Source organism: Oryx dammah, unplaced genomic scaffold (assembly GCF_014754425.2).
Source record: "Oryx dammah isolate SB20612 unplaced genomic scaffold, SCBI_Odam_1.1 HiC_scaffold_5, whole genome shotgun sequence".
In the NCBI taxonomy this organism is placed as follows: domain Eukaryota; kingdom Metazoa; phylum Chordata; class Mammalia; order Artiodactyla; family Bovidae; genus Oryx; species Oryx dammah.
This window is the reverse complement of record NW_024070189.1, coordinates 88524448-88536835: the sequence shown is the minus strand read 5'-3', so window position 1 is coordinate 88536835 and position 12388 is coordinate 88524448.

The following is a 12388-nucleotide window of genomic DNA, read 5'->3' as shown; positions in this document are numbered from 1 at the left end:
GCCAGTGGCCACCCACCCTCCCAAACCCTGAAGCAAAATCAGACCTGGGCTAGAGCTTCCACCCTCCCCACTGGTTGATACCCCAGGGATTCAGTGGTCTGGTAAACTGAGCCCCAGAGAGCATGGGGACCACTCTGCCCCTGCCCCATGGCCACACCTGCCCAGCTGCCTCCCAGGTGCCCACCCACAGCCTCTGAGCCCAAGGAGGTGGCGGGCTGTAGGAGCCCTGCTGTGGACTTCCTTCCAACAGAGGAAAAAGCGCTTTTTCCCTTTTTTATTTTTCCTCTTCAACATCAGAGTCCCTAGGGTAGGCCTGGAGCATCGGGGCACACAGGACACTATTCTGCTTGTGCTTTTCTGGCATGCGTGTTGGCAGGAAAACATGGTTTTCAGGGTGTCTTGGAGACTGTAAGCGCCCCACAAGGCCAGTGCCTCTCAGCCACGTCCTGAGGGAATTAGGGACACACACACACACACACACACACACACACACACAGACACACACACACACACACACAAGGCGGTGCTGGGCAATGGCTGAGTCTCCTCTCTGGAGCCTGCAGTGCTTCCCTGGGCCAGCCCCCATTCCATGCCCCTGCCCCATCCTCCCCAAAGGCGACCCCCAGGCCCAGAACGAAGTGACTTGGTTGTGACCTCTGCCCCATGGGAATGCAGAAGGTGCTTTTTCTTTCTCTGATGTCCTGGCCGCCTTGTCTGGTAGTCACTGAACCTCCAGGCAGCTCATACAGCTCCAGCCCCCAGGCGCGCAGGAAACAGTCATTAGACCTCTGCCCCAGGCCTGAGAGATCAGGGGCAGTTTCGGGGCCATGAGGAGGCCACCACAGGTCGCTTGACCTTCAAGAGCTTGCGGCTGGGTCCCCTGAAAAGCCATACATCGACACCCCGCCCACTTTCCCCCCACCGGCCCCCATCCCTGGAGACTATTGCCAAATGTTGTAAAGACTGGTCACCAGGTTCTCAGAAGCAATCTGTGGTTCTAGCAGGTTCTACCCCATCTGTGTGTGGATGTCCAGTGGTTTTTATTTCTGATTAAAAAAAAAAAATTCCAGGTGTGCCACACCCACTTTCCTGCAGTGTTTTAATATCGTGTGGAATTGTTACTACCTAGTGAATTAATCCACAATAAAAAGGCTCACTGCTCCTTTCCTCTCGCCTCCCGCCCTTCCTTGGCTCCCTGGCTACTTCTCACGGGGACCGGGAGGGGTGTGAGGGCTTGGCTTCCGCAGTGGTGACAGTGGTGATGGCTGCCCTGCCACCCCAACTCCTCCCCTTCCCCCTGCACCAAGCGGCAGACAAGTCACCTTCAGTTTCTGATCTCTGGTTAGAGAATGTACTGTGTTGTTTAGTCACTAAATCATATCTGACTCTTGTGACCCCATGGACTGTAACCCACCAGGCTCCCCTGTCCACGGAATTTCCCAGGCAAGAATTACTCGAGTGGGTATCCATTCCCTTCTCCAGGGGATCTTCCCAACTTAGGAATTGAACCCGCACCTCCTGCATTGGCAGGTGGATTGCTCACCACTGAGCCACCAGGGAAGCCAGTGAGAGAATTCAGAGGGAAGCTATCTGAGGTTCTGGCACATGTGAGCCGTGGGTCCTAAGGTTTGAGGGTTGTGGGAAAGCACCATGCTCCTCTGAGAACTTGGAGCCCGGGAAAATCTTAATCTTGCCCCTTCCTGCTCTCCATCGCCCAGACTCCCAGGAAGAGGTTGGTTTTTTAAGATTTTTTTTTTTTTTTTTTTACCGTGGTGGGTATCTGCTGCCGCATGTGGGCTTCGCCGAGCTGTAGCGAGCAGGGGCTGCCCTTCATTGCAGAGCACAGGCTCCAGGCGTGCCAGCTGTAGTAGTTGCCAGCTTCATGTGGGCTCAGTAGTTTTGGCTCATGGTCTCTAGAGCACAGCCTCAGTAGTTGTACCACGTGGGCTTAGTTGCTGTTCGGCATGTAGGATCAGACCAAGGATCGAACTGGTGTCCCTTACATTGCAAGGCAGATGCTTAACCAGGGAAGCCCCAAAGTTCAGAGTCTTAACCTCTGGACCACCAGGGCTCATCTTTAACTCAGATGTTCAAGGATAGAACCATCACATTGTCGTGGCAGTCTCCATAGCCAGGTCTGTAACACAAGGTTCATTCAAACACATCATACTTATTTGTTCTTTTGATTTATCAACACAAAATGCTGAGTGGTGCAGATGGGACATGAATATGGAGGCAAGAACACAGAATTAAGGAGCCAGACCCTACCTGTGTAACTGACCTTAGAGCCTCTTGAGACCCTGATGCTCTAGCCAAAAGAAACTGGACATGAGAGGCATCAACTGACAGGGCTGAAAGACCAGATCTGGGACTTCCCTGCTGGTCCAATGGTTAAGACTCTGAGCTCCCAGTTCAGGGGGCCCGGGTTCCATCCCTGGTCAGGGAATTATATCCCACATGCTGCAACTAAGAGTTCACAAGCTGCAGCTAAAAGATCCCATGTGCTACAACTAAGACCAGGTGTAGCCAAATAAATAAATATTAAAAAAAAGATCAGATCTATCACTCAATTTTAAATCTGCTGCCAGTCACCTGACCATAGTGCAATGAATTCCTATGTCTGCTGTATCTATAAATCCTCTCATCACTTCTTGAATTGTGTATTCCATTTTTTCTACATTTTTCTCTTATACAATTTCTTCACCCTGTTTTTACATTTCTTCCTCTTCGTCTTTTCAATACATTGAAAAACCTCAACAAGTGGAACCTGCTTGGCCTCCTGGGGAGCTTCGGTAAGTCACTCTAACTACGGGTGCTTAGTTTTTCAGAGCTGAGAGCAAGACCAAAAACATCAAGTGAGACCTTTAGGGTTTTTTCATGATGATAAGAGGCACAAGCCACAACCGAGATGAAACTCATACTGATAACACTAGCTCAAAATATCAAAAGAACCTTAGGGGCTGTCAAGATCCTGTGAGAGTTCTGGAAGATGAGTGCTATTATTCTTTCAACATTTCTTTTTTTGATCAAGTAAGAAAGTAAATTTTTTTTATTTTTTAAATTAATCTTAAAATTATTTTTAATTAATTTTTAAATTATTTTTTAAATTAATTTGTATTGGAGTATAGTTGCTTTACAATGCTGTGTTGGTTTATACTATATAGCAAAGTGAATCAGCTATACATATACATATCCCCTTTTTTGGATTTCCCTCCCATTTAGGTCACCACAGTGCACTGAGTAAGGTTCCCTGAGCTGTACAAGTTTTCAAAAACTTTTGTTGTAGTTGACTTACAATGTGTTAATTCTGCTGTACAGCAAAGTGATTCAGTTATGTGCGTGCTAAGTTGCTTCAGTTGTGTCTGACTCTGTGTGACCCCATGGACTGTAGCCCACCAGGCTCCTCTGTCCATGGGATTCCCCAGGTCAAGACTACTCCAGTGGGTTGCCATGCTCTTCTCTAAGGGATCTTCTGTCTCCTGCATTGGCAGGTGGGTTCTTTATCACTAGCTCCACCTACACACACACACACACATATATGTTCTTTTTTAATATTCTTTTCCATTATGGTTTATCACAGGTTACTGAATATAGTTCTCTGCGCTATCTAGTAAGACCTTGCTGTTTATCCATCCTATATATAATAGTTTGCCTCTGCTAACCCCAAACTCCCAATCTGTCCCTCCCTCCACCACCTCCCCGTTGGCAACCACAAGTCTGTTTTGTGTCTGTTTTCACCATTTCCATAATGTCAAGTTCATGCACACACACACACATGCATGCACAGTTGTCCCTGTGTTACAGGGGCAGGTTGGGTTCTCATGGGAACAGTCTACCTTGTGTTCACGGTGATTCTTAGAAAGGACTTCTGGGGTCCCCACATGTGGAGGAGAAAGGAGGGTGGCCTCAGGCTACTCCAGAGGAGCCCTGGAGCTAGGACAGTCTTGCAGAAACTCCCCTGTTGAACCCAAAGGCAAGCCTCTCTAGCTCCATCTGGATCAGCCATTGGACTGGCTGCCTCCAGGACGCAGGGACCTGGGGCCGGGCAGCTCTCTGCATCCCCTAAAGGAGCTGACAGCTGAAGGGTGTCCACTGACAACACTCCAGAAGCCAGGGTAACTCGTCCCTCCCTCCTTGAAGGGCTGCAGGCAGCACATCTCCATGCCCACCTGCCCCACAGCCCCAGCCCTCTTGAGTTTTCATATCCAACATTCTTCTACGCATGAAACCAGTAGCCTCTGCTTGAGAGACTTTTGGAAACTGGTTGACATCAATGAGAGAAAGGTAACAAGTCCTACCAGCCAGACTTCACGTCGCACGCATGTTGCTTATGATTAGAAAGTTTGTTTTTGTGCTCAGGAAAGGGTAAGCAAGCCTTCCAGGAGGTTGTGGTGCAGAAGCAAAAGTGCTTATCTCAGCAATGACTCGAATCCTGTTTATCTGCACTTCCGCCTTTGACTCTCGGCCAGCCTCAAGCCCCTCCCCCTGTGGCGGTCCCGCCTCCGAAGCCCGGCCCCTCGCCGGTTCCCAGCCCTGCTGAGTGGTCTGTGCTAGAGCCCAGGCAGCCAATGAGGTGGCTTAGGATGCAGTTTCCCCACCCAGAGCGCCCAAGAGATGAGGGAGCAGCGTCCCACATGACTGGGGCCTTTGGAGGCGGCAGCAAAACCTCCAGGACAACAGTAATGCCCCTGGGTGGCCACGTCAGGCCCAGCCCTTTCTGCGGTACACGTGTGGCTGATCAGGAGAAGCCAGCCGCACAGTTTACGGTGGAAAGAATGATGCAAGTCCTCACTGGAGAGCCAGCTCTAGGAACGTAGGGCTCTTTCTCACTAGAATTTATCACTCTGGGAAGAATTCCAAACCCACAGCGGACAAAGGCATTTTCCCCGTGGTCAGAACGCAGTCTGCGTCTCGCACCTAAGCGAAGTGGTGGTGTGGCAGCTGGGCCAACCAACAGGTGTTTAGGGTCCCATCTTTCTTATACATCCGGTTTCCATAGCCAGTCTCAGTGATTCCTGTTAACTCGCCTATTATAGAGAAAACGTATTACCACAGGTAGAGCACAAGTACGTGTGACACACCCTCTTCAAGAGCTTCCAGTCCTAAGTAGGAGATCAGCTATAAGCAGAAGGGGGAGTTTCCACTCGACAGAACATTAGGGGAAAACTCTGCGTTCACAGCCCCCAACCCACTCCCCACGTTATCTAGATGAGTCTGGCAAACGCTCACGTCCCCATGCTCAAAGGAAGCTCAAAGCCACATGCAGCTGCCCCAGAGAAGAGGAATTCTCAGACCAGGGGCTCAAAGTTTCATAGGATAGTCTGGGCACACTGTCTGGGGTCAGAATTGCAGCCCCCATCTGGTGCAAGGCTTAGGGGTGAAAGAAAGACAAAGCTTGAGCCTTGGGTCAAGCAACTGCTCTCCCAGCATCATCCTTCCACTGGGAGGAAGTAGTGGAAGCCCCCCTTCCCCCAACACTCCTGTTTCCCTTGACCTTCTGCCAGCCTCATCCTGGCCACCTTTGGAGCAGAGAGGAAGTGCCCTGCGTGTCTGGTCTCCTTCCTGGCCAGCACACTTTGAGACATTCCCTCTGTGGGCTCCTGGAGGTTCTGTGAGTTCAGAAGGAACCTCAGATCCGGAGGGCCCAAGATCCTGGAACCCAGTATCTTCCTGTAACTGTTGTGACTGTTCAGGAGGGTGGAGACAGGGGCACAGCTGGGCAATGGGTCTGCACGACCTCGGAGAGCAGCCCAACCAGAAGCAGTGCCCTGAGACGAAAAACAAACAGGCGGGGCAGGTTCCACCACCAGGTTAGCTGCAGGACTTCAGCAGCTCAGTTCTCTTGAGTCTCCATTTCCCTGCCTGAAAAACGAGGATAATTAATAGCATGGAGGTTGTTATGAAGATATTTAATAGATGTAAAGTACATAGTAAGCCTCCAACACGTAGAACTTCTGGCTGACAGTTTAAGATGCTGTAATGCCCTTGACATCCCACTGGCTTGTGGGACAAACAAGACAGGCAGGGATCTGTGATCTGAACCTGGAAAACTGTCTCCGGACTAAAAATTAACTGCACACATGTGCAGCTGGGCAAATTAGGAACAAAAAGGTACAAAAAGGCCAAAACCCAACTGCCACTTCTGAGGTGCTAGAGAAAAGGGGGTCCTGTTCAGGATCCCCACACACAGCACCACCAAGGGGGTGGGCAGGCCACCTAAGTCACACCTCCTGCATCCACCCCTACCTTCTCCCCATTTGAGGGACCAGTTCAGCCCTCGGGGATCCTGCAAAGGAACTGCTACTTATTCTCCCTCCCTGGGGCTGCCGCACAAGTCTCAATAAAGCCTTGCCTGAATTCCTCCTCTGGCCTCTTATCAATTTCTATCGACCAGAGTCCCAGGACCCAGGTCAGTATCAACTACGTGATCACTGTCTAAGTCCCGGGGGCACTTCTCTGTTCCTGGGCCTTATCTCCCCTGCCAGACGCCCCTCTTTCGGACAGACGCAAGAGGCCTGCAAGTATCACCCAGCACTACAGGAAAAGTAAAAAATAAACATAGGAGATCGCGCGCTGTCATGGCCGCTGTGATCGAGGGCGAAGGTCAGGGAGGGTGAGTTTAGGCAGCTCCTCCTTTCATCCCCAGCACCTAGGCCCCCTTGGCCTGCCGCCACTTCCTCTCCATTTCCTGCCCGTTTCTCCGAAGATGGGCAGCCGCATGGGAGGACCCGGCCTCTTCTCAGAAGGCGTGCTTTGCCTTCGCCCTGCTTCCTGGGCCTGGGGGACAGCCGATCGGCCTGAGGGGCCGAGCCCTCCGGCCTGAGGCCTGGGAGGGGCCATTGCGGGCGTCCATCGCCCCAGGCTCGAGCAGCTCTTGCTCCCCTCCAAAATTCAACCCGCGTTGCCTGCCAGGGCCAGTTTCGCGGGAAGCCAGAGCGAAACCCCGCCTCGCTCCAGGCCCCACCCCTTGGAGGCTGCGCAGAAGGCACCAGAGTTAGGGGGCACGCTCATCTTCAGACCCTGACCTTAAGACTCGCCTTCTGATTGGCCAAGCCTCTCAGCGAGGACGAGCCTGTACAGGCTCAAGGGGCGGAGCTTCAGCACAGGGCCCGCCCACCCCGTGGCTGGGCAGTGCTGTAAGAAACCTCTGGAAAACCAGTAAGTGAGCTCCTTGGTGCGAAACCTGTGTCTGTACCTAGCCTCTTTCTCCACACCCAGGTCACTGTCATTCTAACACACATATTGCATTATTTGTTACCCTTAAGACCCTTCCCTGATTAGGCTTGTGGTGTAATCACCCATGAGAATACAGTTTTTTTTTATGACTCAGATATTAAATGAGAAATACATATATACTTTTTTAAAAATTATTTTACCTGTACGTATGTCCCAAGTACTATATTAAATATACTAGTATTATATGAAAAGAATGTTGCTTATCCATAATGTCAAATTTAACCAAGTGTCTTGTATTTTATCTGGCAAGCCTATTTATAATCACGTGTTCATCATTGTGACCACCTGATGGATGTTGCCATGGGTCCTGGTGATCCACGAGGGCAAGCACCTGCCAGCTTTTGTGTCTCATTGTCCAGCACCCAGCAGGGTCTAGCCAAAGACAGATAATTGTAATAGGCTGAATAAGCCCCCTCTCTGCAAAGATGTCCCATTCTATTGCCAGACTATTCTCCAGACTTTGCTGATGGGATTAAATTAAAGAATGAGATGGGAATGATCCTGGATTCCCTGGAGGAGCCCAAGTTATCATGAAATCCTTAGGAGAGAAAGTGAGATAGAGGCAGGCGACTCAGAGAAGGTGATGAGATGCCTGAAGCAACAGAAAGAGCATGTGATCCAGGGCCATGAACGGAGAGATGGGACCCTCTCTAGATGCTGGAAAAGTCAAGAAAAATGGATTCTGCCTGAAAGCGTCCAGAATACATGTGGCTGGCCTTGCGGAAACCTTGATTTTAGTCCAGTAAGAGGGACTTCCAACTCCTGACCTCCAGGACTTTAAGAGAATAAATCTGTGTTGTTTGTGATGACACTACAGTAGCAATAGGAAACTCCTACAATGCCCAACAAGTATTTGCTGAGTGAGAGATGGAACAGATGAAAGAATGCAAAAGGCAGCTTTGGAATAAGGTCTAGGTCAAAGCCCAGAGCATCAGGACACCTCTCTGGCCTCCCATGTATCACCAGTCATGAGACCCTTGGCCCGTGAAATGATCCCAGGGCCTCAGTTTCCTGATCTGTAGCATGGGGTCACTCCTGAGACCCTCAAGGACTGTGAGCCAGCCAGAACCCAAAATGTTCCTGTTGGCTCCAGCCATCCCATCACTGCATCCTTTCTGAGGCCACCCTCTCCATCACCTGCCAGGACTGTTCTATGCTCTTTCATCTCTTCACTCACGTTTTTACAATAACTCTATTGTGGTTATTACCCTGTTTCCCTGAAGGAGGCAACTGAAGCACAGAGAGGTAAAGTCACTACTCCAAGGTTGCCCAGTGGTTAAGCTGGAGAGAGTAAAACTATCAGGGAAGGAGCCTTAGATGGGTCCCACTCATGCCCTGGGTCCTCTGTACCTCGGTGTACGCTCCCCAAGCAGATATTCCTCTTGGGGACCTGAAAGTCCCCCTGCCAGAGTGTGGAGATCAAGACCTATTCTCAGCAGAGCAGACACGTCACAACCCTGAGAGGAGGTGAAAGGTGAGTGTGGGGAGCCCCACCCTGTCCTGGAGATGAAATTCAGATGTGGGATGTCATAGATTCCGAGAGTCCGGAACGTCTGGCTCACCTGGAACGTGGGAACGCCCTTGAGAGGCCCCTCCCCTACAACCAGGAAACGGAGGTGTGGGGTGGTGGAAGGAGGGTCCTCTCCAATCCAGGTTTGTCCCAAGGGAGGACCCCCTCCTCCCAACACACACACACACACATTCCTGCGAGCTGTGTGTCCCCGTCTGCCCTTTAAAATCCAGGCGAGCCTTGGGTCAGCCAGGAGGAGGAAGAGGAGGAGGAGAGGCGGGGCGGCTAGCCTGGGTGGAGGAATCCCCAAACCGGCTATTTTTAGCCGGGGAATTTATTCCAACACCTTCCCAAAATAGAAAGCAGCCTCCTCGCCTAACAAAAAGGCCGGGGCAGCTCGAGAAGGGGGTGGGGCTTCAAGAAAGGTGGCCTCGGGCAACCCCTCCCCGCCAACCCCCTCCCCACCCCCACCCCCCGCCGCAGGTCCAATTTCTTCCCAGCCCGTACATATAGGACTGGCTGTGCGCAGAAGGGGCTTCCCTGGTAGGCCGATCAAGAGACTTAGCGGGGTCGGGATGCCCAGGAGCCGTAGGGACCCTGGAAACTGCAGTCCCTTCCCCCTCCTCACTGCCCTGGCCCGAGGGCTGCTGACCCGGGAACTGGGAGGGCCCGAGCCACGTAGGCTAAAAATAGCCCTCGCCTCCTCCCAGGCTATTTTTAGAGTCCATTCGTCCTGTCCTCAGCACAGAGGCAGCCAGCCGGTGGGCACACCCCGCCGACCAGCCGGGGCGCCCGGGCTCAGACGTGGGCACCGCCTCTGGCCACCACAGGGGCCAGGACTGGAGAGAGACCAACAGCGTGGACAGATCTGGCTTGACTGCCAGACTTGGGTGGCGCCAGGATAACCCAGGCCTCTCTGAGCCCGCTTGCTGCAGAAAAGGGAGGGAGACAGGCAGTTGGGGGGTCCGGACCCCAAATGGCGCTGGGCAAAGGGGTCTTCCAGCCCCGGCCCCTCACTCCGGACTGAGCCACGGCCTATGCCCCAGGCAGACAAGTCTCACAGATGAGGGCCCGCGGACCTCAGTTTCCGCATCTGTGAAGTGATGACCTTGGTCGCGCTCAGGGCCGGTCGGAGCCCAGCCCTCAGCCTGCGGCCGGGCAGGTACCAGGTGCAGCGCACGTGTCACTTTCATTTCTCCGGTTCCCCCTCCCCTCCCAGGCCGGCTCCACAAACGCTGGGGCTGATGTCATCCCGGCCGGGTCCAGCCTCCCCGCGCGGCCGACGCAGGCCGGCGCCGCCGTCACAGGCGTTTCTGCGCCAGGGAATCCCGGCCCCCGCGCGGAGGCCCCAGTGGAAACCCGTGACGCCAGCGCCCGCTGCCGCCGCAAGTCTTCCGGCCCGGGCGGCGGGGCGGGGCGCGGCGTGATCCTGCTGGGCCCCTCCCATTCCGCCACCCCCACTACTGCAGACGCGAGTCCGGGGAGCGCGAAGTGCCCGGGCTCCCGCAGGGACGCGCGTTTGCGGGGTGCGGGCGTGCACAAGTTCATGGGCATGATCTCGTGTGGAAGGCACAGTAGGCCTGCGTGCGGGAACCCGGCTAGCTCTAGGGAGTGGGTGGGAATCCCTTGCCTGGGATCCATCTCATACATAATATAATCCATCTCATACCCACCAGGGCCTGTCTGTGTTATCTGGGGTGGGGAGGTCGGGGCCCAGCCTGGACACACACTCACTGCCGAATGCCGGTGTCCTGTGGGCGTGGGGCCGCCGCGATGACTCTGAGCCTGTTCACCGTCTCCGCGCCAGTCTGGGAGCTAATTACTGTCAGGACTAGACGGGTTGGCTGGAAAGATGAGCAAATCGCAGTGTGTCTGCAGCACGTCTGTGTCTGCAGGCCCCACCGGCGTCTGTTCTGGGTGTGTAGGGCGTGACAACCACGCTGCGTGCTGTATGCGCCGTGGGGAGCCCTGGACATGTGCGTGGGACCTGGCGGGTCTCCAGTGGGTGCTGGAGGCAAGATCCCAGCCAACAGATGTGTGTGTGTGTGTGTGTGTGTGTGCGCGCGCGGGAGTGCAAGTGGAAGATCTGTGGAAGCGTTCACTTCCCTTATGGATCAAAAATAGTTCTCACTTCCTATATTATGGGGAATAAATTAATAAATGTGAGGTGTTTACCCATGGGAGGGGGCCCAGTGACTCCCCTCCTGGGTATATCCAAGAGAAATGATTACTTGGGTCCACACCCAGACCCCACTAGCAGCTTTATTCTTTATCACCAGAAACTGTAAACAACCCCAGTTATCTGTCCCAAGTGAACAGGTAAACAGGTCAGGCCATACATACAATACTAGCCAGCAATAAAACAAACTGACTTTGAAATATTGACCCTCAGTAAGAGAAGCAGACACAGAAGGCCACACAGGATGCGATCCTATTGATAGGAAACGTCCAGAACAGGCCGATCCACAGACACAGAGAGTGGGTTCCTTGTTGTCAGGGGTGGCGGGGAGGCCTAGGGAGTGCCTGCTTGTGGGGCCCGGCTGGTTCTAGGGGGTGATAAAAATATTTTGGAATTAGAGATGATGGTTGCACAAGTCTGAATCCACTAGAAGCCACTGAATTATACCCTTCAAAGGGGTGAATTTCATGGCATCTGAATGGTAATTTTTTTTAAGGGGACAAACTGCTTACACAGGCAGCAACGTGATGGGTCTCAGCTGCCCTGTGCTAAGTTCAAGGGCCAGACTCAGAAAGCTGGATACTGTGTGATCCTGTGTATGTGACTTCCTGAAAAAGGCTGAAGCCTAGGGACAGGGGAGATGGGTGGTGGCAGGGGCTGGTTGTGGGGGAGGAGTGGACTATGCAAAGCGCAGGAAGGGAAGCCTGCTCTCAGCCTTGATTATGTAAGGGTTATACAACTGTATCCTTTTGTCCACACTCACCAAATCACACACCTAAAAAGTGTAAACTTACCCTTTACAAGTTAGACTTCTATACACTTGGCTTCAAAAAAAAAGTTAGATTCTTTTTTAAAGGTATTTTTTTAACGAACTATTTTTAAAGTCTTTATTGAACTTGTTACAATATTACTTCTGTTTTCTGTGTTTTGGCCCTTGTGGCATCCTGCATTGGAAGTCAGAGTCCTAACCACTGGACCACCAGGGAAGTCCTGAAAGTCAGGTGTTTAGAAAAGTGCCCATTACTTAGTAAAGCAACAGTAGATGCCAGCTGTTACTATCATTGCCCTTGTTGTTGCTGCTTGTGTCTGTGCATGTGTCTGTGCGTGTGCAAGTAGCCTCAAACCCTAGGTCCCCAAATATGAAGCTTGGGTCTTCGGGACACCTGGAGCACTGGAGCCTCCCTCTCCAACACACACACACATCTGTGAGCACATACACAACACACAAACACATGAGCACAAAAGCACGTGTGTGGCCATACATACAAAAATACACATGCATACGGACTTCCCTGGCAGTCCAGTGGTTAGGGCTCTGAGCACTGCAGGGGGCGTGGGTTCCATCCCTGGTGTTGGGGAACAAAGATTCCATAAGTTGCAAGGTGTGGCCCCCCAAAATATACATGGGCATAGAAGCACACACAAAACACATCCACACAAACACATGCATGCACACTTATAAA